The sequence below is a fragment of the Bombus impatiens genome, unplaced genomic scaffold (assembly GCF_000188095.3).
Source record: "Bombus impatiens unplaced genomic scaffold, BIMP_2.2 scf_0037, whole genome shotgun sequence".
NCBI classification, from domain to species: domain Eukaryota; kingdom Metazoa; phylum Arthropoda; class Insecta; order Hymenoptera; family Apidae; genus Bombus; species Bombus impatiens.
In genome coordinates this window covers 138819-160267 of record NT_176456.1, presented here as the reverse complement: position 1 = coordinate 160267, position 21449 = coordinate 138819, and positions in this window count along the sequence as shown.

Genomic DNA, 21449 nt, shown 5'->3' with positions numbered 1-21449 from the left:
AATTCGATGCACATATTAATTATTAAAGGCTTCTTTCGTTTGGTTCATGACACCGGCGGAACAATTGTAAGCTTAATGAATCAATTTTAATATTATAATTGGAACAGATTTAATCTGTTTTAATTTCCGACGACTACATGTCAAGTATATATAGAATTATTAATTATAGAATCCGATAGAAACGTTAATTACGTTTCTAGAAAAATACTTCAGTTATCGGGTTGATGTAACGTTGCTTAACAACTTTACGATACTGACAGTACATCTGCTATTTTTGAGAAATTGGAATTTCCTACATCGCATAAATTGCATTATAAAATTTACAATTCTGATCACGTCCACGACTTAATTAGCATTTTAAAGCGGTCGACGGTTCCGCTCAATAGCAAACGACGTGTCATAAGCTTCGACTCCGGATTAGAACTCGACGATAGATGACCGGATAAGGTCGCTAACGAGGCGTTACACTAATAAAATACGCACTTGCAAAAAGCCCACGACATTTCGATAGTCGCATGATTGGACAAACGTAGATTCCCTGACTGATTTCCCTAGACTGACAGAATATATTCCCTAAAACCAAGCACCAGACGCTTCGAGAGCAAACACTTAGGTCCACGATTACGTGTCTCGCTACACAAACTTCATACTTAGAACATACTACTTTTACTTCATACAAAACTTACGTTCATCAGACTTGCATCCATACTTCGTAAGTCAGATCATCATACAATCATAGTCATGTAAGACATGCTACAAGGCACGCTACAGATCACAATCGTATTGGAAGTCTTCAAATAAACATACAAATCGCAATCACACTAGAACTTTAATCTTCCTCCATCTTGAGCGTTGATATCGTCCAAGGTTTGCGACACCAACAACCGAACAGTTACAATTTAACTGATCGACTTTATTATTCCGTTATTCCTTCTTCATTTATCGTTCCACGAAGATTTCCAAAGAAAAGTATCAATGGAAAAGATACAGTGCGATTTGATCGTATTTTTACGTTTCTATTTCTCTGCGCCTGAAGCTTCTTACAGGGGAATCGAAACGAAATATCGTAATTTCTAGTTCGCATCTCCTCTTGCAACGGAATAATTTCGTTAGGAGATAAGCGTTTCTGCGATGTTCCTCGTCTCGATCGCATCGAAGGAAAACATCGTGAAGATGGCTGGAATGCCAGTCTGGAAATTAGAACGTGCAATGAAGTTTGACGAGCACGTCCAAATGCAATTACAATCCTTCCTTATGTGCAACGAGCTGTGCAACTTTATCTAGAAATTAATGAATCTTCCGTTGTAAGAAAGGAGAAATCGAGTTACCGTATCAACTGCTTTCTTGTAACTGATAAGCTTGTGAATGTGTACTGCTTCGAACTTTGCAAGTGCAAACATACGTGGGAAGGAAATGATCAAAGAATGTGTTTGACAAATGGAAGCTTCGAATCAAAAGAATAAACTGTGTTCTCGTCTCATCAATTCATTTTTCTTGTCAGAGTAATCGACTAATATTCGATAAATTTTCCTTTCTATACTTTACACCGTGTATATAAGAATAGAGTGTAAAAAAAGCGGAAATGAAAGAAAAAGAAATGACGATACGTACCATAGTTAAAACAGCCGTCAGTTGAATTTTCTAGCTTTCTAATAAATGTCGATAGTAAAGAGTTACCATTAAAGAATACCAAAATCAAATGCACAAAACGAAGCACGAATGGTTTGATATATATTTTGGAATAAAAAATAGTCGTACAGTGAATAAAATTTGTCGATCCCCTAATTACAAAAAATTAGTGAGCATTTTGAACTTATTATTGGAAACAGTGCAAATTTATCTGAAAATTTCTCCACATACTGATCAAGAATAAAAGGGAATAACCCATATAGTCATAGCAAATATTATTTGAACGTATGAACACGATAAATGATATTCAATCCTCGTGTACACGTCATACACGACAATCGAAGACACGATATATCTACTCGTTGGTGTGTTCATTAAATCATCTATATCGCTGCGTTTGCTCGGAATAATCGCTTTTTCGAATCGGTTGTTAGCTCAGACATCTTCATTGATTGGAAATTTCGACAGCTCGATAGACTGATGATAGCCTCGAGTATCCTGTACGTCCAGTATATCGTATGTTATATCGCAAACTTGGATCGCGGGCACCAAATTCAGGCGTTTGTTGAGTGTTTCGCAAATATCAAAGTACGAACTATAATCGGTGATAATAGGATTCGACTTCTGTGTAGTTTAAAAAATAATTCTAATAAATGTTCTAATAAATCTTGGTCGTAGTTGGAAATTGCACGATGACGAGACTTTGGAGATTAGTTTCTTACAAGAGATGAATATCAACAAAACTAAGACGGTGTATGGTCATCGAAAATTGAAAGGATAATTCGAATCTGTCATGGATTATCCTAGGTTGCATCCAAGATGAATAGAAAGCGGCGATAGAAAAATGGGCGGGAAATGTAACTACAGAAGGTAAAATGTGATGTTAAAGAATTTCACGTAGAAAAGAAATCGTAGATTTCGTAATAAAGTAACAAGTGTAGAAACTAACGTGTTTTTTTTATCACAGAAATCAACAGAGATTACAGTGAATTCTCTGCTTTGGATATTTTCTTTACATTTACGTGTATCGCGTGTATTCTAATCATCTGAAAAACTACAATTCCTTTATTTCATAATTTCACTGTTCTCTCCAATTCCTCTTATTTGCGTTATTAACTGTGTTGACAAATTCACTATACTCTGTGATAAATACAAAGGGATTATATATCCCGTTAATCGATACAACAGCGAACTAGAGTAGCAGCAAATGGACTCATTTATTATCTGGCAAAATCATAAGATTTATCTCTGATTGAAGTTGCATTTAACGCGACATAAAAGGGCACCGGGATATACGGGACCGCAATTAATTTTGTCCCTTAATGGCGTCGCAGCTAATCTCCATCGTATTTTCTAATTCCATAATCGATACGCAATAAAGCGTTGCTGTTTGCGCATAGATGCAACAGTGATTACTGAACCAGTAACGCCTGCAAAGCTGCGGCGTAAAGCTCGGATTATTTCGTGGGCTGGATATCTCTTCGCGCAAAAGTTGCATCGATTAAAAGATTAATAGAGGAAAGGGGGAGATTAAAACGGCCGGCCGTGTCTATTTTCCACGTTGGGCACGACGCTTTGAAATCCGAACGTTGTTATTGAATTTTTTATTCCGTCGTTAAGGGATGTATACATATTAGTTTTAATCTCGTTTCCATCATCTAACAAGGAGATATCGACGATGGGAATATAATATCGTTAAGACGAAAACGAAGATGTGAACGTCAACGACATCGCGAAATCTCTCTGAATGACACGCGAAGAAAGGATGATACGCAGCTACACACTTATTTACGTTTGTTTCTCGTCCTTTGTTCGTTTCATACGTTTCATTGAAATGACATAAACTGCAAACACAGAGGGAATTGCACTCTTCTTTACGCGAAAGCTCGAATATCAAATTGCAAAGGGAAATTGTCTGTTTTCAACGTTATATGGTAACGAAGAAAAGAGCTACTCTACGAGCCTTAGTATCTTCAAGCCCTACAGCCTCTATACTCTGGAATTCGTTGTTTGTTCACTCTACAAATTATTTGAAATAAAATTCAGCTCAAACGAAGTTTAACTGCATCGTGGATAATTATTGATTAATTATTGATAGTCGGAAATAAGATTTACAATGCTTTCTTGTGTTTATCGAAAAAATCAAAATAATCGATGAAATAATAATACTAGAGAACAATCGATAAACCTAGAAAAATATACGCAACAGAAATTCTCATTAACTTGTAATAAAATGTATCAAAAATAAAAAGACAGTGTTGCTTACTTATCCTCCTCCATAAAGCCCAAATTAGATATGCAATAATATCAAAATAAAATTCAATATTATAATAACCCATTGAAGTGAAGAGCAGAGTAGCCAGGAAGTTAGAGTACTCTCGATGCTATATCATTAATGATTAACACCAAGAACAGGAACCAACGAAGAAGATTTGAAGTGCTTTATTAGGGATCAACGGTCCTAAGGGAACGACGCGACGTCGTCTCGAGGACGGTTTCCCATTTCGATCGATACTACTTCCAGCTTTCGGTCGAGCAATTTGACGATATTATCGCGGATTGTTCTCAATACGTGCCGGACGGATGCAATGGAATTGTCGTTAAACCACCGGAGGCCTATTCCACAGCCCACACGAGCGTTAACTTTGTGGATTACGGTTCTGGGGCAACGAGAACCGTCCCGACACTCTGCTATTTCCGACTTCTCGTGCATGCATCAGCGAGCCAAATGGACGACCATATCGATTTTTACGATCGTCTGGCTCGCCGCACACGTTTTCACGACGATCGAGGAAATCGCCTCATCTCACCGCGAAAAGAGGTGTATTTCGTTCGAGTTTCGTGCCACCGAACACGTCTTCAAAGAGAAAACAATTTCGTTTCGGCTCTCTTTCCTTAGCGTTGAACCAAGTTTTTAAGTTACGTGTCGCGTTATGGATAATTTACGATGGATAGTTACGGTGTTGTTAGCCGTCAGCCGTATTGCGGTTATTACGCTCTGTCAAAATGGACGATGTGAGACGTTAACGCGACGACCGTAATGTTTGCTTGTTAATCACAGGTGATAAATTTTCCTTGAACAGTGTGACATTTTGGTGTGGACGTAGTACAATGAAAGCCACTGCTGCATCATTATTGAGAAACACTAGCAACGTACTATTCTGTCGTAAATAACGAACACGATGATGTGTTCTATCGATGTATTATATGTATATAGCATGCATGTACAATATTTAGTATCTGTAAAGTGGTGCAAGTTGATATGAACATGGCGATTGGTGTTACGCTTATCGCAATACTGGATATTCGTTCTCCCTTTCAATTAGAATTGTATAAAATCGAGAAACATAACGCTATTCGCGTTATGAAAAGATCCTAATATCGACAACCATAGTTATAAAAAATATTACAATATTTCAATATCGATCTTCAGATGATGAAATCGAAATGTAATCGTCAAGGATTCAAACGTGGTGCTATTTACAAATTGCAATTATAATTATAACAAAACTATTTATTCGTGAGTTTTCAAATCAGGAAGCATAAGAATGTCTATCTAAAAAAAGAAAAGGAAAAAGGGATCGATCGATGATTAGAAAATATCCAAAGAAGCGTAAACGATTAAAATGCAACAGAAATTGAAGAGAAACACTCACAGCGTGAAAAAGATTCCCATTATTCGGGGAATTCCTCTTTCCTCGTTGAAATTACTACAAACTACTCATTTCTGCTCTCCCCCCAAAGCCATCCACAATTTTCTGCTCTATACAAATTCATCTCTATCAACAGCCACGTAACTCGAACGTTAATTTCAAGCTCGTACAAGCGTCAAAACGGAACCGGCAGCAGGAAGGTAGCGTGGATAATCATTCTCTCTCGGCGTGCTCTTCAATTATACGCGCGCGGTCGCAGATTCGACGACTGTCCTCGCATCGACGAGCAATGGCAGCGTTTCATCTGCGTGAAACCAGTAAATCGCGTGGCCGAAACTTTTGACAAGCGGCTAGATCGCGGTGTCAGTTTATTCCCAACACGCTCCCCGGAGAAACGGACGTTAACTCGTTACACGGTTTTGCTCTAGAACGAACAACAACGGATCCAGTGATGTGGAAGGGTGCGCATGACAATCGCTGCTTCTGTCGTTCTTGCGTCGGCCACAGAACGCGGCACGTGTGCGCTTCGTCGCAATCACTTGCAACCACCGTCCACGAGTTAGAACAATGAGCTATATCCCATTCTCGGATAGCGCGAAAAACCGACGCACCGAACAGCGTCTACTGCTTGCGTCTGATTTGCTCGGGGACCCGCTGATTTTCTTGCTGTTGCACGCTTTGATAAGCCACGGAGTAGAGAATTGTGTTAGGATGTGGGTCGAATGGTCTGATTTGGAAAATGTAGCGTTTGATACTGTCGGCTTCAAAGGAAAATCGATTCATCGTTCTTGGATGGATTTACCACTCTTAGACATAGGAGACGCTGAAAAGATAAATAGAATGCAGTGTTATTATTCGTGGTAGAAATTTTTAGGTTGTAGTCACAGTGGATGCACGTTCCCACGAATGAAACGAATGAAAATCAAAGTTCGTATACTTGGAAGAATTTGTATGATGAATAATCTATTTGATTACTCTGATCCATTCATTCTAATCGTAGTCTTATTCGCGACAAAAGCTTAGAAGTAAAGTACACGTTTACTAATTGGTCAGAAAAGACAACCAATTTTCCAGTCGCATATAAAATATCGTAATTGTTCTGCTAGTCATTGTTGGAAAATGAGCCAAAAGAATGTAAAAATCGACGCGACGAAACGCATTGATCTTACTTACGTCTGGTTTACTCGAGAATTTGCTCGTTTTATTGATATCACGAGCTTTGTATAAATTAAATAATACTTGCAATGTTTAATATACCACGTTTAGATTAGTTAGTTATGAAATGGATTATGTATTATAAGCTGACACGATATTAAGGATTTAATTAGGACTTAATTCGTAGCTTCATGCAGAATAAACAATCCTAAAGCGTTATATTCTGATGAAAATGATCGTTTTAATTTTACATTGTTTTAATTTCCAGCAATAGTAGCTATATAAATCGAAGTTGCAGGGATAAGCTTTCCAATCCTACTTCAACTCACTCAAGCACCATAAACACGTAAATCGTGGTTTTGCGGGCGAATTCGGTAACAAATCCTCGGACGTTACAACATTGCAGGGAAGTAGTCGAAAATCAATAGCGTGGACGAGAATACGATCCTTTAGCTACGAATTCGGCCAATTTTTGGCATTGTAGCCAATAGTTTGAGCAACTCGTCGCCCAATTAACGTTACATATTTCTTAATAAAAACGCGAAGCGACGATTACACTCTTTGTCAATTTTTTATTCCATAAACCATACTACGATCGTACATAAATTTAACCCACAAAGGGCAAACGCAATTACCGCGAATTTTTGTGAACGAAGAAATATTCTTTTTGTTACAGATCGTAGTTGCGACTCGTTGTTAACTCAATTCGCTACGATCGAACAAAATTCGAAAAATGATTAGCCGTAGTATGGAACCTTTAAATACAGTTTTCGATCGAATTAATTTCTACAATGTAATAAAATATCCCGGTGAACTACTTCAGACTTCTTTCCGGAGGAGAACCTCCTACCAGGAGAGAGCAGGATAAAAAGAATCAATTTTTAAAATGCAATTCTACGACCGTCATTTCTCAGACCATCAAGCATACCTCGTAACGCTCCATTCCACATACACTAAGAGGTATCGTGACACGAGGGCCGAGCGAGGAAGAAACGAATCACGCGATGGGATCGGCTAACCGCGAGCCGTGAGTGAGCGATCGATGGCACTAGCTCGAACGGCGAAAAAGAAAAAGCATCTTCGGGCATGCAAATGGTGACGAAGAAGAAAAACGAGGAAAAAGAACGAGAGAGAGAGAGAGAGAGAGAGAGAGAGGGAAGGAGATAGTATAAGAAGGTCGATAGGAGCTGGGTTCGAAGCGGTTTCGAGCTACTTCGCGACCGATGAATATGCACGAAGACCGATTTAGAAGATTAACTGTTCGACGAAAGATAAGTAGAACAACGACGATCCAATACGGTGGAAATAAAGTTAAAAGTGGAAAAAGAAATGGAAGGAAAAAGGAGAAGGAGAACGGAGAATGAAGGTGGAAAGATGGAGAACGTCGGAGAGATCAACGCGAGCAACGAGTTTGTACTCGCGGCCTGCTTTAACGGAGAACGCGTTGAAAACTGGCCGCGGAAACAAAAACCGAGCAGATGAGTCGAAAGTGGAGCAGCTTTTTTTCGTTTAGCCACCCTAAAAGGCAACTTTAACACCTTTGGATGGTTTTTCAAGCGGACGTCAAGGCAGGATCGCCCCCGGCTTCCATTAGCAGAGCCGCGTTATTCCCTGGATTTCGAACACCTTCGATTTTGCGCGCCATTTGCATACCGCGTTTCGGCTTTTCTTTCCCTCCATCGCGCACGGTGCTCTATTTCAGCGAGACCTTAATACCGTTTGTAAATGCACTATGTGTAGAGGTTGAAAGAGGGATTAAAGGTGGTTAAACAATGAAAACAGGTTACGTGGCTGTATAGAGCTGTATATCATCTATATTTTAGCCTTATAACGTGTGTACTTGTAATTTAGATATTTACAATTAGATAAGGTTGTTTTCTACCTATAAATTTTATGAAACATTTTGATCGCGAATGAATTTAATTTGTGCTCTGTGATCCATAGGAATATCAGTAGTGGAATATCAGGCTGACGCTGGTATATTTGTACAATCAATGTCGACTCACGCTTTATCTCTTCCTGTTTGCAATATCTCCACGTCAAGTGCAGGCGATCTGTATTTATATAAAATCATGTGGCAGAGAGAATTTCATTTAGTCAATCACCGTTCAGAATAACTATCTCTGGTTCAAGTATCTCATAGGCCATTTCGATACTCTCGATTTTAGCAATTTCTGGTTTTCAGGCTTTGTTAAAAGCGAGACGATGACTGTATTGTACAAAATAAAGATACGGAAACAATTAAATCGATATACATATGGTTTCTATGGGCATTGCTCGGCGATTTTAAAAGCTAAAGTAGGAAAGAATTTTCATAGAAAGGGTAGGATTATATTTATGTGACGTAGTTAACGTTCATGATTAATTTCATTATTAAGAAATTTCTGTTTGAAAGCAGTTTCAACAATATGCTGCTGTGTAATATCTTATCTAACATTTATACATAAATCATTCTTACCTTTTCGATGATACAATATCCCAGCGCAATATCGAAATACACCCGATAGGTATCTTACAAAGTGTTAAGAAAAACATCGTATAGTGAAAATATGTTTACTTTACGTGAATGTTGAATCAAGATTGTGTTCCCATTTTTCCTTTTTATTATTATTTTTTTTTTCGTGCATTCAGAATATGCAGGTTGATTCATAAAGTGCGATCGTAACTTTAAGGTTAAATTCAGCATACAGAAATAACAAAAAAGATTTCACACAAAATATTTGCGTTATCTGACCTCGTTCCCTGGTTACAACCATTTTTAGTGTTTCAGTAACTCACGTTTCAAAGCATGCTCGTACAACCGATTCTGACTAGAAATATTTACGGCCTCGTTTTTACGTGTCCGCTCTTTCCGATCGCCAACGTTTATTTCGTATTCTATAAATAATTCCAATTTCAAAATATAGGTCGCTCTTAATAAAACCATTCAACAAAATAAAGAGAAAACGAATACCAGTACGAATTCGAGAGATTTTAATCCGAAAGTAACATCGGTCAAATCAGCACGTTTACGTTAAATCAATCTGTGCATTGCTGCTCCTATACGTCGAAAATGCGCGAGTCTCGATTCTTATCGATTTAACTTTCAAAATCGAATGCGTCATTTATCAAACGATTCGTAACCTTTTACAAATTGCACCGTGATACGAAAATAACGCGTCAAACGATCTCTATAAATGAACGCAAGCCGCGATAAGTTTCGACATTTTGCATGATCGGCAAGGAGGACAAATAACGTGAAACGAGCGATTCTACGTTGCGGAACAATCATGCAGTTGAATGTCCAAGTCACAACAACGGGGTTTATCAATAATTTGACGCGTATCGGTTGACCGAAACTGGAAAATCATCCTGTTATACGCTGCAATGCACAACAACGAATGTATTTTCAAATAATTAGCATATACGAAACGTAGATTCACCGATAATAGTTGATTCATCAAATTGATTGTAATTTTGTCAGAGAACATATCTAATTGCCCAAAAACAAGTACAATGCTTCATTTAATCTAAAGTTGCATATTCTATGATTATCTATTCGTAACAAAACCGATACGTTTTAATTTTTATTTATAGTTATCGAATATCCTATATACGTATACTTTCTTTTCATTCGTGTCTCACATAACATATTTTTAAATTATCGCATTTGTATCACAACTGCGTAATTATTAGTCGAAAGTTCTACAAGATGATTGACTCACTTTCGTTCACGTGCCATTTTTAAGTAGCGTCTTTTTCATGTTCTGTCCACAGGTAAATGGTGTCTGTGATTATACACGTATATTCACTTGTATATGAAAGGTGTTGTTATTTCTGTATTTAGAAGTAGGATCACATTAGCTATTATTTTATTCTTCGGATAAAACTATTCACACGGATTCTGACACACCGTTCTGAGCCCAAAAAGCTTTATTGTACTTTCTTACATGGACTAGAAATAAAAACAAAAGAATATCTTAAACCTATTGATTATATCTAGAACTATCTTCTAGTTACTATTTATTGTAATTAGCGCATCTGCATATGGATGGCGAGCGCGAACTCACGTTGTCATTTTCAACAGTTTTATTCTTGGAAAAAATTACCTCTTCCCCATTTTACAGACAGAGATTTGTGTAGGATATCCGAGAAAATGTCAGAAAGTTTGAGGGTGCGTAATACGCACGTTGATTGTGTGATAACAAGTAAGAGAATATTTCCAGGCTGGTTGGTAACTGGTGGTACAAGCGGAAATGGGGCGATTCTACGCGAAAAAAGAAGTCGAAAATATAGAATAAAAATTTTTCGTTTGAGGCTTTGTTTTCGAGAAAATCGACTTTGAATTTTTGCTCGGTACGCGTGCGGTACGTTATAACGGATCTCACTGTAGATCGTTGTCTCGATGGAAAAATTAAAAGAAAAAAAGAAAAAAATTAAAAAAAAATGTTTATTCTATATTTTCGACTTCTTTTTTCGCGTAGAATCACTCCCTTTCCGCTTGTGTCACCAGTTACCAACCACCCTGTAGATTTCGACAAAAGGGTTCTTCATCACGCTATAAATACGTATATAAATATATGAATATTTCTCGGCAAATAGATAAAATCAATAAATTTCCGATCGCAAGAATTTGAATAATTTAACTGTTCAATAACCTTTTACTTCTTTTTCTCTAAATATTGCTTACGCAGAGAAATACAGTCATATATTTAATACGCAGAGTGATTCAATTTTCTAGGTTTCACGTGTCTAGATTTATCTCCTAGACACTTTCGTTATTTTAAGCCAACTGAACTATAGAATTTGAAATTTTACTGCTAACGTGGTAGAATAAAAAGATTTCAATAAAGTGGTTTTCAGAGCGAAACAAACTCGTCATATCATAAAATATCATTCGATATCGAAGAGAAGAAAATCGGATTTATATCTGTAATAGTATATCCATTTGCTAAATATTACCTGCTTCCTATATTAATATTTTATCCACGATATAATACTTTTCATTCAGAATGACGTACTAAACGATTTATCAAATTACTTTTACTCGTATCATTGGTATCTCTGAAAGCTCTTTCTAAATAGTAAACTATAACACTAAAACAATAATTAATACATATATAATCATTAATTAATAAATAGAAACTACAAAAAGAATTACAGAAAGATATTCTTTCGTCGACCCTCCAACAATATAATCCATCAAAATATTCATCTGAAATTATGAATATTTCGATTATAATTAAAACTGGCATTGCCTCTACTGTCTGAGCATCTGCATGATCATTGACGATCATATAATAATGTTTATCCATAGGAAGCTGATGAAACTTCCGCTGAAAGTTAGCTCGACTGCGTGGCTTTCATAGAAGCGCTTAATAGGGAGCTTTGCTCTCGCTGAAATTACGTCGTACAACGTATCGGCCGGAGGAAACTGGGATGGGAGAGGAAAGCAAAGCAGATATTGGGGGTTTTGATCGAATAACTTCGCGGGCAAAGACGCGATTGGATAAAACGAGAGCCTGGCGAACGAAAACGTTGGACGCCGTTCGCGCCAAGCAAAATTCTTCCATTGTTCCACAGAGTGAAGGTTCCTCGAACGAATCGATTTACCAGCTTTATGCATGGTAAATTGCATGACTCTTTCTTAAAGGTACTGACCTACCTACCACGACAATTAACCTTTTCATCGAATCTTAATTTGACAATTGTGCACTGTCGAAGGGAACGTTCGTCGATTTCGTTGGGAATTTCGCAACAGGAGATTTATCATTCGGCAAGGGATAATTTATGAAGGGTAACGTGAGATTGTGGAGCGGTGTATTGCTCGAGTTTAGGCTAGAGCAGAGAGCATAATTGTTGGGTAAAATAAATTAGAAATATTTAAGAGGGGAGTAGGCGTATATCTCGAATATATTTCGCTTGAGAAGATCGCATTGCTCCGTGAGAGTGATCGATGACTCTCACTGGGAATAAGAAGCAGAGAAGAAATTCGGTGAAATATAAACATAGAAATTTATCTACTTTATTTCGCTTACGCAGATTGTGCGTATAAAGAAGATGAGCGTGAAAGAAACAGTCAATCTTTGTCAACCTGTACGAACTATCTCCTGCTTAGCCAGCCACCAAATTCTATCCATCAACTTCAAATTCACGCCAGCTGTTGCGTACACTGGTAACATATATTTATTTTCTTTCTAGACTTTCAGGATGTGTATTTTATATCCTTTATAAATATATTGCTGTTGAGTTATAGAGACGTTACTGCCATAATTTTATTTTATTATTTCTTTCTATAGTAGATCGTAAATAGCTTTAAGCTTCTCAATACAAATTATAAAAATGGCTACGTAAATAATCGCTAGATAAATTATATGTCTTTTATCAAACGTTTGATCAATAAATTGTTCTGCAGAAAATTGTCTCGTTTGTATGAGTTACAGATTTCTTACGCGGACCGATACGTTCGAAAGACAGGTTCGTTCGGATTTCTATATGAAATATTTTTATGGGTGAAATTTTCGACACTTCAATCGAAAGGACAGTCGGATAACAAAAATGAAAATTTCTCTACAGCGACGGGATAAATAAATTATCAAATAGATGGAAGACAATCAGAAATAACGATGAATATTACATAGAAGAAAATCGATGAATAGAAATTTCACTTTCAAATTGATTCGAACGATTCATTTCTTTCCTTGCAAAGAACAAAAAAGGCACAATTTCTCAGTCAACCGGATTCCGTGAAATGAGTATCCTACAAATGCGCAATTTATCCGTGTTCGCAAAGAAATTTGATACATCAATTCTCAAATAATTTTGTGTAGAGATTGCAACTGATGGCTATACCATCGACCATAAATACACATGTATATTATTTACATTTGCTAATATTCAACCGGAATTCAATACTTTTCGCTGCTTTTATTTTCCACTTATTTTTATTATAAACCTGCCATTTCGTTCGTACGATACAGCGGCCACGTAATTCTCCAACAAGAATACTCTCCAACGGAGACAAATTTTTACAAACACCTATCTAAAAATCTTCACGTGCCATCAAACGTCAATAGCGATAAAGCCAAAATAAAACCGGACCACGAAGGACCCAGATACTTGACGGTGTCTTTACAAGCCACCTTCATAATCCACGTCGCTTTTCTTCCACTTTTTCCTCTCTCTTTTCGCCGCTTCCTTCCATTTTTGCAGCCTTTTCTTTACAGCGTTACACGGTACATAAAGATCAACGAAGTTCACAGCGTGAAGAGCTGGGAAGCAACGGACGATTCGCAAGCAAGAAGACAAAAGCGACGCGAACTGTTCGACGATGCCTTCACGATCCGTCCTTTGCTGACAAATCGCGAAGATAGCTCGGCCACCGTGGGGAATAGAAGAGAAAGCTTTCGGAAGAATTACGGCAACGGAACGATGTCGTAGACAGAGGTACGACGTTCCGATATCTCTTGTAGCCCAGATAAGAATGTCCCTCTGCCCGTTTCGAACAACGGCTGGGAGGGAAAAAGGTGAGTCAAAACCCCGAGTATCCGAATTCTCAAGTATTTTTTAGATCTCATGGTTTCAAGAAAATTCTCGTCGAAAGAGATAGCCGATTTTTCAAATCGTTTGGTACAAACATTTTGTAGTTTCATTTTGTTCTTCTCTTTTTAGGTGATGTTGTAGAACCTTGTTTATTTGAAATAATCATCGTGCACGCTGTTAATATAATTGAATTTTTGGGTAATCGAGTTACTTTATTTTCATATCGTTTATTCCAGACTATTTTATATATATTGATATTAAATAGAGGTCATTTATTAAATTCATCATTTATTCTACACTCTCTATTTCATAAATATTATTATTAAACAGGAACGAAGAATTTTTAACAAAAATGTGATAATTTTTTTCAGTTGTTTCCTATATGTGCAGCTTCTGCTATCGATATATAAAAATAAAATGCTAAACTCCAATCGTTCAGTCAAATGTTCGAAACTTTCTTTAGCTTGTTATCCGAGCAAGACCAGTTAACTTATCTTATCCTTGGATACAATAATTTCTTTATCTAGATACCCTATATATTAATGCATCGGTTGATTTCCAGTGAAAACAAATTCTGTGATATTTATATCTGGAAAAATCAAAATCGACATATTTCAAGTTGACCTGTTTTTCTTAAAACTTCTAATTTCTCAGTTATAGATATCTTCGACCAACAAATAACCCAGTTAACGTGTTAATGAAAGCAAAAATATTTTTCAAAGAATTTCGGAAGTTTACGTCCCGACGAAAATTATTTCACACTTAAAAACATCGTTTCTCCTACACTCGCTGTTAACCCAGTAGATAAATAAGAAACAGCTGCGCCCAAAATATATCAGTCAAGAACAAGTGTCCTGGCCGTCTCGCTAAAAGAATACTCGAGTAACGCGTAGTAGTCAGAGCCTTAAAGTGGCCAGACATATCCATCGCGCCGTACCTTTCAATATTTTGCGAGGCGCGATGTAAGAGCAGAAGTCCTAACTTCTGAAGAATTACGATTGACGCGAAGATCTTACCGACGGAAGCCTTCGAGCACTCGACCGAGTGAGAAACTTCTAGCTCCTTCTTCCTCCTAGTGGAGACATCAATGGAAGAAACGGTCCGTTACCGATCCGGCATTCTCGGCGAATTCCGCTGGAAAACGGGACACGAAGGCGGAAAGTAAAGACAAGCTATAGGAGGAAGAAGAAGAAGAAAAAGAAGAAGAAGAGTAATGCTCCGGAGTTGTAGATAGCTCTGGTCCCGCTTACGCCGCCAATTCACGAAGATTGAATTGTCTAGCTGACAAGTGACTCGTCGTTACGTGGCTTACAATGACGCGACCGCTCATCTAAGCGACGAGAAATCCCGGCAATAACGTCGACCGGTAGAGCATCGCGGGTTTATTTCCTTGTATCCTTTTACATCCTCTTTACCACGGACGCGTTGAATGCTTGAATCGAATCTAATGACACGCAGAGGAATCATGATTCTCGTTGAACTAGAACAGCTCCTTTAAGACTCTGATTGGCATCGTTGTGTTCAGCGTTAAGTGATTTTCGAGAAATGAACGTGAAGATGCGTTCTATGTGAGTGAATGTATGGCGAAGATACAGTTAGTGAAATTGAAGAAACACTTTGCTGTGTTCTATCTCTGCCATATGACGTATACAGTGTTAGAAGCCACAGAATCCATCGCGAATATCGATTTAATTTTTCATTAGATTTTGTTATCGAGATGAGGGAGGGAGTTTGTTAGACGAGGTAACAAAGGCTCTCTTCAATGTCGCATACGTAACCACGAGCCCTTTTGTACAACGTTAATTCGATCGCGTAAAATATTCCCTGTAAAAACATGTTAATACCGTCACGTTGCAAAGGAAAACAGAAAGAACCGGAGGATTCCTAAAGGAACGATTCACCAAACATAACATCTGTCTCCCCGACCCATACAATTCCGTTTCAGACACTTTACCCAGCTACTAACCCGAAGAAATACATCCTGACCGATGATGGCGACCATCCTTCCTCACATATAATTCTGCCTCCTCGTCGTGCGATTTCCTCCCGAGGCAAGGTCGTTCATCAACGGATCTCGAAGCACGAACAGCCAGTCCGTAAATGTCGACCCTCGAGATACGATCTTCGTTACGCAAAAATGCGGGGGCGGAGATATATATATATGTGTATACAGAGAAACAAAGAAAAATAGAGAGAAAGAGAAAGAGAGAAGAAGAGAGTTATCAGAGGGAACGACACGGAAGAAAAGAGGATCCCGTCGATCCGCAAGAGAAATACAGAAAACGCACGGTACACAGCGAGAATATTGGAACGCGTCTCTAAGCGCTGGGAGTGGGCGAGGGGCGAACACTCGAGACGTTCAGACGCCAGTAGCGAAGCAATTTTTTGATAGGATCAGCGCTCGAACGTGGTTCGGCCTGTGTTTCTTCGATTCGCTCGCACATCCCACCAGATATAGAACGTCGCAAATAGACCGCAGTCTTTCCTTTCGCCGGGAAACGCTATCGGAAATATTCCTGCAATGCAGCTCACGGAAGATAGTTTAAACGTTCACCGATCCCTCTACAAGCCTTCTCGCCATCGTCTGTCCGAGCACATATGTGTGTGTTCGTGTTATCCTGCGACCAAAGAGTAAAATAATTTTTATGGTGGAAGAACGGCTCTGATACTAGCGCCACTATGGAAGAATATACTATGTTTTATGAATTACCAATTTCTCGAGTAATTTGATTTTCTCAACAAACATCAACGGTTCGTACGGTTTGTTGTCTTTTAAATTATCTTTGATGGATTTGAATTTGCATCTTGCACAGGTTTGTGTTGCGTTCGCAAGTTTATGCGACGATATACACACACTTTTCGCGATTACATTGACGTTGGATGATCTTGTGTTCCATGACCATGATATGGACAGCATATCTTATCGCGGATTACCATCTTCGGGTTGTAAGACTCCCTTTGGGAGCAGATCGTACGAGCTGCTTTGGATCACATTAGAACACCAGGAGCTGCTGTGGATCAACTCTAAGCCGAAGGACCTACTGCGGACCATCTCTGGACCGCAAAACACATATCAGATTATCCGGTTAGCGTGGAAGCTTCGCGTAAAGCACATTCTGAAGCTGTGAAATGATTAATCGTGTTTAAAGTCCGAACCATGGTCAATCCAGTTTAAAGTCTAGAACATAGATTTTGTATCGAAAGTTTGAAGTCTATGATCTAGGGTTTTGAGAATATGAATGATATGGAATTCGAATTTTAACTATACTGTACGGGAGATTTAAACCTCATTATTTTTAATCAAATTACAATACAAATGTTCTTTAATAATGCTCTATCACAGACATTCATGACTTTTACAAGTTTTTTTCAATTTTTTCGCGAGAATAAGTGAAGTATTAAAATATTAAAATATGTCATTTTAACTTAATTTTTACTTCGTTCAAAGCCGAATTCACATATTTTAGTCAACAAATTGTCCAAACTTTTCGATATTAAAAAAACAAAAAAAAAGAACAACCTATCATTTTTTCCGTAAGTGAAACGATGAAAAAATTCCTTCTTAACACATAATTAAAATTTCAAGCTAGTACAATACTTTTTTATTAATCGTGTCAAGCTACGAAAAGGTTGTTCCCAAAAAGCCGCGTTGAGAAAACCGCGTAGCTTACTAAAAGTATAACAGGAAACACATAAAAAGTTCCAGATGAAACCGTTTCGTAGTTTTTGTAATTAAAGATGTTAAGAGATCGATATTTCTGGCCAGAAAGAAAGAAATTTCTCTCTTAAGTATTTAAATGCGTTCACGGTTTCGTATGACGAATTGTACATGAAAGCGGCCAAGTAGTTTTTATTATGAAAGTATAATGTAGTTGCTATTGTCCGCGGTGAAAATGTACCGAGCTGCAAAGATGAATCGGAAACACGCGAGCCTCTGACCACACACGCTACGTTCGCATTTTCTCTTCCGCGAAACGTGTTTGCGTTTCCCCGTACAATCTCGTGCGCAAGTCGATTCAGCTGGCTTAGCGATTTATTAAATAACTCGACGGCGATCTTAATGACACTCGTTCGAGTTTCTATTCGCTCGTTGCTCCTGGTAGTATCGCGCGCGTATGCGTGAATGCTAATTTTCAGAGTAAAGAACGCGTATGATACGTCAAGCGATTGTTAAATGCGTGTATCTTCTTTGCTTATCGATTGTCGGACTGTTGAACTTTCTGGATATCTGAGACATCGTACACACAAAACAAATATGAGAAAAGAAAGCTACAAAACGTTGAAACTATCGCAAATTATGAATGAAGAAGTCGAATATTTAATAAGAATGGAACATTTTGATTTAATTCTTTGTTCAAATTACCCAAACAGAAAACGCTTTAATTTGTTCAATTGACTCAATATGATACATGGAATGCATCGTGATAAGTAAAGAATATATTGACGATAGTCATACAAGGGCATCGGAAATATTAGGTTGCCCGGAAAGTGTCTTTCCTACGCAAACATGTTTTTTACAACAGTGCGCTTTCATACAAACGTGAAACCAAGTCTGTGAAATGTCGCGATGTTTATCTCAACAGGACAAAATGGATCGTACATAATTCGACAAAATAATATAAAACAAAAAACGTGCGTCTATTATTTCCTCATAAAACGAAAGAAACTTTTCGGACAACTTGATATAACACAAAGTTTCCCAAAGAGCGATATAAAAGTGGGACAAAGTGGAGGAGAAGATAAGCTGGTGATCCGCTAATAATTACAGCAAAGTGTAACATTCGTTACGAGGGAAATTTTGTTTCATCGTATGATAATAGTCCACGTTCGTAAGCATCGGAACTTCATACATTGAACTTTTTGTTAGATTCTATTGTTCCAGCTGAAATTCAAACGAGTTTCCCCTCTCGTTCAACCGCAGTCGTCGTTTTATGATCGAATAAAATCAAACGCTCGTCCGAGATCAAACCTCAATCAATATTCTCCGTGGTCGTGGCCGTGAGAAAATGCTCGCTCGAACGCGATTATTCAAACGATCCTGGTCTTTTAGCGAGACGCCATGACTCGCATTTGGCGTTCACCGGCGTCCCATCGATTCGACACCATTGATCCATTTTTCGCGAAGCAACGTCTCGTCGATCGTTCGTCGAGGAACGCCCCCAGCAAACGAATTGAATGAAACGATGCAATTTCTCGCGTGGAATCAACGACCAGTTCAATCCAACGAATTTACTTTCTGTTTAGCGATGATCCCTATCGAACTCGCTTTCTTCTTGCGATTTTTTAAAACGACAGGATTTTAAAGTTCACCCGCTCAAACGAATTCCAAGTTTCGAAGATATTTTCAGGGTAAACCTGGGATAACATCGAACACATTCAAACACGAAAGAAGAAGAAGAATAAGAATAAGAAAATGGAATTTGACGACATTTGCGATATTCCGTGTGATTGAATATCTATACGAATTCAAGACGTTTCAACAAAACGTCGAAGAATAAAAATGTATCGATAGCGTTATTTACTTGATCAGATAATTAAAGTAACGTACCATATGCGTCAGTAGCGAAAGTGTCAAATAAATTTGAAACGACTCCACTTACGATCCATCACACAACGACCACGAAGCGTTCCAATTTCACAACGTTATCCTCCTCGAAATTCTTTTCCTCTCGCTCGAAGGACGTGGACAGATCTCGCGGTGGAACAGGGATTATTCGATCGAAGTGCGGTTAAGCTCGTAGCCGGCTGGTCGGTTCAATTACATCTAACCGAAATCCAGAATAGAAGTCTAATCGGTGGCAATCAGTGTTCGATCCGACGATTCGACCGGGGTGATTAATAACAGGCAATTAGCGTTTCCATATCTAATTATTCAACGTGAACGTCCATTAGCACGGGGCTAATCGGCGCGAAGCGGAACAAAGACGCCAGAGAAGACACGCCTTGGACCGGCTGATAGAGGATGTCTCGTGCCCTCCAACCGAGCTTAGCTCTTCTCCATTATACGAAGATCGATGGACAGTTTTTTGGAAAGCTCAACCGACACTTTCTTCGTTCTTCATCGCGCTACCGTTGACGTATCATTAATTATTCGCATGACGTCGACCGAGGAATTTGTAGATCTTCGAGCTGCGGACGACTCTTTATACGCTCGATCGTCAAGTTACTTAACGCTCGATTCGTTCCCAGCCGCGTCTGCCTTTGTTTGCCTTCGTTGGCACGAGCGCGAATCTCCACGTCGTGTAATTTAAATTTCAAGAGGATTAGTGGTTTTTTTTTCATTGGATGAAAGCCAAAGGATTATAGGGAACAACAATTAAACGATTTTCGAAAGGACTTTCGAAAGAGATGCGTCGAGAACAACATTGCAGAAATGAGATTTTGGGATAAAGATTAGCATAGATGAAACTTTGCAGTACGCGAATTTTGTTTAAATATTATCATTCTGTAATAGTATTATTGAAATTTCATCCCGTGTGAATTCCGCTTTAATTCCGCAATGGCGTACATTTCTTTTTCAGACGGTTCTTTTCACGAGTCTTTCAGATTTGTTGTGATTTTTGTATATACTGAATATGCCAACAAATTCTGTAAAAGCTCGCTAAAATATTTTCAAACATATAGTTGAAAGTTATAAAATTCGAACGTTCGAAAACCGTTAAAAATCGTTTCCTGCGATATTATCGTTCACCCTCTTGAATATAATATTATTCATTTCCTAGGGAAAATTGTGTGTTTATTTTCAAAAGGCTAATATCTTCCAATCTATCAGATTGTTCCCTTTTTCAACCATTTTATACTATTTTATATTGGTATATATTATTTATATTTTATATCGCTATATTAAAATACAGTAAAAGTTCATAAACTTTCAACCTCGTTTGTACGAACCAGATTTTGTTTATCGCCGGTTCTGTGAACTCGTACCTGAGCCTCCATTATCCCAACTATGCTCGAACGTACTTTAAATTATACGAACGCGTAGCCATAAGTTGGACACCGGTGTGTTTTGTCTAAGCTGACATATAATTTAACATAGTCTGTGTCGAAATTGTTGTCGTTACCATCGAAACTCTTAGCAGCAGCTGATGAACGTAGCAAGTACCAAGCCTCTATTATCCGAACATATTCGTAATACTTTGTTCCTCGACCGATTTAGACGAATATAGAAGTTACTATATTTTTTCATGTACTCTTCTTTCGGTTTTTCTTGAAAACGTTAGCATTTATGTTTTTCAATTAATTTCAATTTTTTTTTAAATCTGCAAAAATTCTTAATTTCACATTTTTTTCTGTCTTTCTTTTGTTCACCCAGAAGAAAAATATACAATAGCTTAATCCTTTTTTGGTTTTTGTTTCAGTCAAGAATTACGAGGTGGATCTTTCCCGCCGATTGAAGACTGCAGCGACAAGACGCCCATGAAATAGGCTTAGAAATCTATTACAATTTTTTTTTATTTAAAAAAAAATTTTTTTGTATTCGTTAAATAT